A 6,000-nucleotide genomic window follows, 5' to 3' on the forward strand; every position below is an offset into this window, starting at 1 on the left:
CTCACTACATCCTGACAAAGTTGTCTCTAATTCTCGTTTATATTTGCTACATTGGAATTACATTTATTCATGCCTTCTTCCTTTGTTCACCCTTATTTGGTTTGTTTTTCAGGCAGTTACTCTGTAACTTTATTGTTCTTGTGTGCACAATTCCACTGCAGTTATATTTATGAAGGATTTTAGCCAAACAAACTAGCTTGGCCTATGTTCCACAGGGAATCATTAAAGTTCTTGCTATTCTTACTATTCATGTTAATGCTTTGAATTCTAATTACTCACACATACAGATAAATAGTGCACATTCTTTATACTTGCAAAACAGGTTCTATGAATTCTGTAAAGTCACTTCTGTTTCATCTAATATTTCTTTTATAAGGTTTTTAAAAGGAGCAAATTCTGAGGAGTTTGCTGGGTTAAAATTCACAGTGACATCCCTGGTGATTTGTATCCATGCTAGATTTAACTTTTATAGTGTTTTGTACATAACTTTTGTTATGTTAAAAAGCATGAACTCTTGCCATATGCAGGTATCAGGCCCCTGTTTAGTGTCCCCACACTTTTAGAAAATGAATGTTGCTTCTGATCCTTTTTTGAATTTTAAGCACACAGGAACAAACTCGAAGAGCTTGAGCTTTGATAGAGCAGACAGAACACCTATTGAGGCAGGACACATGGCACAAATAACAATACAACTATTGGGACCCAGGTAAGGTCTTATTTCAGGGTCAGCAAGGTGATTTCAATGGAGTTCACAGAGTGGTGTGGATGTACCAGAGTGGGAAGAACGCTGCTCTCCCCAAAGAGCCTTGGGAAACATCACCATTGGCAGTGGCTAGTCCAGAGGGAGATGTGTCCTTTGGAACTTTCTGAAAGGCAGCTCCTTCCATAGATAACATGGCTATGGACTGCCATATGGTTAATTGGTGTGGTGCAATTAATTCAAGTTCAGTAACAATGCTTTCATCTGCCTGACTTCCTAGACCCACAGCAGAGCAAGATGGTTTTGCAGTATTTTTATGTGGGAAAATAAGGTTTCTTGACACCTAAGATAGTGCTAAGAAACCATACAATTATTTCTTAATATCACAAGCAATTTGATTGTTAAGTAAATGATTCCATATGTAGAATAAACCACAAAACATTTAGTTCTTGAGAGCTGCTGTTTCAAATGCCTTGATAGCTGTGAATTAGGAAGGAGCTCTAACAGATTTAAAAGGTAAAATCCCATATTAGGAATTTAAACAAGCGTAATTTTTAATTTTCTCTTTTTTTTTTTTGTCCTCTCAGAGAGAACATTTTTACCTCTGACAAAGATTTTGAAAAGTTTAATGATGTTTGTGCTTTTTGCTTTAACTTTGACAGGAAAAAGTGTATATATTCTCATTTCCCTCAGCATGGGTTTATTTAAAATTGTTGCTGATAAGATGTTCAAATACAAAAACAGGGATCATAGATTTTCCTTAGGCTGCTGTAGCAAACCGTGTTTTCCTTAAAGTAATGAAATTTATTTCAACTTCCAAATTAATTTGTGAACACATTTAATTCTGTAGAACATTTGCAAGAAAAAGAACACCTTAACTCCCTAATGATATAAAAAAACAAACAAAAGAAGCCATTTTCATGTGGTCTTGCAAACCATCGCACAAACCAAGATCTTAAAAATTTTTGTAGTGTTGAAATGAAAATTTTAACTTCATATTCTTTGCAAAAAAAGAAATCAGAGAAAACAATGCTTAGTTTTCACTGGAGGGTAGTATCCCTTTTCCTTAGGTTTGCAGCAGGCTGGTTGTGCTCACATGAACAGTTAGTACATCATAATTCTTGTAACAAGGCTAGCAGGAGTTCAAGCTTTCATTGTATTAAAACCTCTAGAGACAGGAAGGCAGCTTATATATTTTAATATTCTCTGGCTTGATGCCCTGATTTAAAATACTCCTACAGCACCTTTTACACTAACTTTGGATTGGCTGAGTTCAAAGTAATGGTATGCAAGTTGTGGTAGTTAACAAAGATTTAGAATATATATAATGGTTTCCATCCCAAGATCCCAGAGCAGTTCAACATATAATTTCCTTATAACCCTTCTGAAAATGCAGCTTAGATTTTAAATCTATATCAAGACAGATTATAACTGTTACTAGAGAGGGTTACTGGTATTTTTTATTCTTAATTCTCTGTTACACATTTGGTTTATCTGCTTTGGAGATGGAATGCAAGAGCCAAGCGGAATTGCAGCCAGGGTGAATTTGGCTGGGTATTGGCAGCCACTGTATGTGCTATTTAAATTATTTATATACTCCTTTGGGAGACTTTCTTCACTTCTGTCAATCATAAAAGAAAAAAAAAAAAACGACAGACAATGAATACCTTGTGGTTATATCTTTTGGAGAAAAGCTACACAGAAATCATTGTGTCTTTCTTTCTTTCTTTTGGTGTCTCTGACTTCCTAGAAATGTTGGTGATCAGTAAGATAAGAATTGTTTTTTCACCTACTGCATAAGAATTAAGGTGGTGAGGTTCAAGATCCTCAGGTTTATTTATGAGGATCTCAGCATAAGTACAAGAGTAATGCAAAAATACAATTAGTGATTCAGGCTGACCAAAGTAAGTACCAGGGCAAAAAAACTAATTTCATTGCTGCAAATCTTGGCTAGTTAGGCCAGATTTTCAGCTTAACAGCTGGGAGCTCTGGATCTTTCCAAGTATTATATCCCTGTCTTCAGAATTTGTAGGGGAATGATGTTTACCAAAATGTTCCCTAGTTTTTTACCTACAGGAGTATCTGCTGGCAGCCAGGCTTACACTCAGACCTGTATCCTTGCTCCTGACTGCCCTGTGCAGCCCTGCTGCTCCAGGTGGGTCTGTTCTCAGCTCCTTGCTTTGTCCTTTGGCCCAGACCAAGGGTGCTGCTGCCTCTCTGCCCTGCTGTGCTTCTTTCCCCTCCTGGGCTGCAGAGCACGTTGTGAGTGCCCAGCAGGACTGTGCCCTGCCCAGCAGCTGCAGCCCTGCCTCTGCCTGTCCCTGCCATCAGCCACACACCCTCTGCAGGGCACTGCCCGCTCCGGACAGCCAGAACGCCTCTCCCTAGCCATCCCTGCCTTTTCTGCTGGGGAAAGGAGGAGAGGATGGGTGGAAGATGCTAAATCCTGGTATCAGAAGATTGAGACAGCGTCTTGGCTGTGCTTAGTGTGGAGCAGAGCAGAGCCCAGTGCTGCAGAGGCTGCGGGACTGACCTCACCCTCAGGGCTGCTTTCCCTGCACTGCCCTGGCCTTTGCATGTGTGCGTGCTTGCCGGGTTTGTTTTCTTTACAGTGGCATTATTAATAACTAAAACTCTCTTTTCATCAGACTCCAGACCCAGAGTAGTGCTGGCTGTGATTTAGTGCTTTTTTTCCTCACTGGCAGTCCCTGCATTTGGCTCCTGCTGTGTGGCTGTGGCAGGACTTGGAGTCCAGCAGCCTTAGTATGGGTTCCAGCTCTCTCTTGTCTGAACTGGGAAGTATCCTAATTCCAGCCTGCTTTTCCTGTAGTGTATTTCGTTATTGTTTCCACATCATGAGGAAGAAATGATATTCAGACTATTTTTTTTGCACGGACAGATGGCCGATAACTGAGCCTAATGAAGAGAGTAAGTTGGATCATGGTGCTGATGTCAAAGAGGGGATTACTGCAAGTCTGTCTTGTACAAACTGAGAATGCAACAAACATAAATTGTAGCCAAACTATATTGCCATGTGGCTTTCTTATTTAGTTTGTTCCCTCTTCACCAACATTTTTGCAATTGTGCTTGTTAATGAAAGGTAAATCAGTGTCATTCATGTGTAGGCATGTGGCCTTGTCAAAAAATAGCTTTAAAATCTTTTTTCCTAGCTCTGCCCATATGTGCATTTTAGTATTTCTCTTCCCAGATCTCAAATTTTCTCCCTCTTTTTCTCCAAAGCGATAGGAATTGAATAAACTTTTAATTTTTAAAAATTCTTGTTGTACATGAAAAACTTCTGGCAAATGTTGCCATGCCTAAGGATTTCTCTGACTGACTGGTGAACTGAGAAGACTTAATTGAACTTTGCTGTCTGTCTGCTCTTGGGAGATTATGGTTGTGCATGCGTCCCCAAGCCTGGCACTTGGCCTAATTTAGATTTAGGACCCATTGTATCTCTAGAGGCATTCAGGGCTGGCATTTGGCCAGGCCTATTTTAATTGCAGCTTCTCTCAGGCTCCTTCCTGGAGCTTTGCTTTTCTCTCTCCCCTTCCCTTCAGCTGTGTGGCTGGAGAGGGTGTAGAAGAGCGAGCTGCTCACAAAGACTCAAATCCTGGAAGGCTCACACAGCCAAACCCCTTTGGTGCAGACTAGCCACCCATGAACTCAGCCCACTGGGTAAAGCCCTTGGCACTCAGTGGATCCCTTTTTTTTGGGCTGTAGGTGCTAACAGGAGTGAGCTCAAAATCCAAGAAGAAAAATATAGTTTTTACCCCATCTGTTCTAGGAACAGTAATCCCTGGCCATGAAAAAGATTTTTGTTTGCAAAATTATGGCCTGCAGTCAGGCTTAGGTTCCTGAGTGGGTTGTTTAAATCAGACTGTGCATTTTACTTACAATTTTCTTTGTTAGAGGTTGAATCTAGAGCCAGTTTACTTACTGCTGTTTTTTGATTTGCAGTATGTGAATGCTTTGGCAGACAACAAATTTAGGGGAAAATATAATTATGTTTCTAATGTCTCAAATGTTTTAAAGAGTCTTGCTTGTTAATTAACTCTTCACTTTCATGTTATCCTTTATAACTCACTTACCATCCAACTATAATTTTTCTTCCATTTCCCTTTTATAGCAAGAGGAGAAAGAAACCTTCATGTAACTGAGGTGTAGCTTTGCAGATAGGTTATCTGCTTCACTACTAGTGTGAATGGGATGCAGTTAGTTCATTTTTCCCCTACCTTTTTCTTCAGCTATAAAACTTTCTTTCTGAAAAATTCTGATGGTACACTCCTGTTTTTTTGTTAAAATATCTTTTCATCCATATACAATTGAAATAAAATGTAATGAATCTTAGAATCTCACATTAAAAATATTGAGTACCAGAAGATGAATTAAATGAATTGAGTTTCCGAGGAACACAGGAACTTGATAAATTCTTATTTTATTTTATACATACATACACATACATACATATGTATGTATACATACACACAGAGGAAACTTGGCACCATATTTTAGAAAAACTTGCAATAGGCTAAATGTTCTGACATTTCTCTCTTTCTTGGAAAAAAATTAATTTGCTCAAAACATGCAATCTGATATCCTATTGATGCTTTATTTGCAAGATTGGTTGCACATCTGGAACAAGGCTGTGAAGAGTTCTTTTTCTAAAGGAAATAAGTATTAGAGGAACTGCTCATTTTTCACCAGGTTTTTTTTCCTTCCCTATCTGATGTGATCTGTTCTGCAGCACAGCACAGGTGCTCCCAAGCACCTCTTTCAATTGTAAGTATTGACTATGATTTCCAACAGTAGTAAGTGCTCTCAGAAAAAGATCATCGGTTGATGGGTAATGATAGGGGATAGAAGCTAGGGAAAAGCCTATGATAGAGATTGCAATCAGATTTCCTGCCAGTGAGAATAAAATTCACTTATGCATTGAAGTCAACAAGACTTTTTACAGAAAAGTTGCCCAGGGAGAATAATGGGAGAATGTAGCTCACATCATCTGCTGCCACGGCACTGAAAGAGATGGTACTGGCAGAATGAGTATCTGATATGGGTGACTGACTTTCCTGATCACAGATCTGGTTTGTGGTGATCGGATTCAACTGCATCTGATGTTGCTATTGAAATATCTGAAAAAGTTTAACACTGAAAAATGCATGAAGAAAGCACATGAGCCTTAATGTCTGCCAGAAGAAACTGCTGTGATCGATCCATAAGAGAACCTTTCTTCTTGAAAGCTCTCATACCTTCCATGGTTTGCCAGCCTTTGGTAGCCAGTTCTCTGGAAAACACAG

The sequence above is a fragment of the Oenanthe melanoleuca genome, chromosome 5 (assembly GCF_029582105.1).
Source record: "Oenanthe melanoleuca isolate GR-GAL-2019-014 chromosome 5, OMel1.0, whole genome shotgun sequence".
NCBI lineage: Eukaryota > Metazoa > Chordata > Aves > Passeriformes > Muscicapidae > Oenanthe > Oenanthe melanoleuca.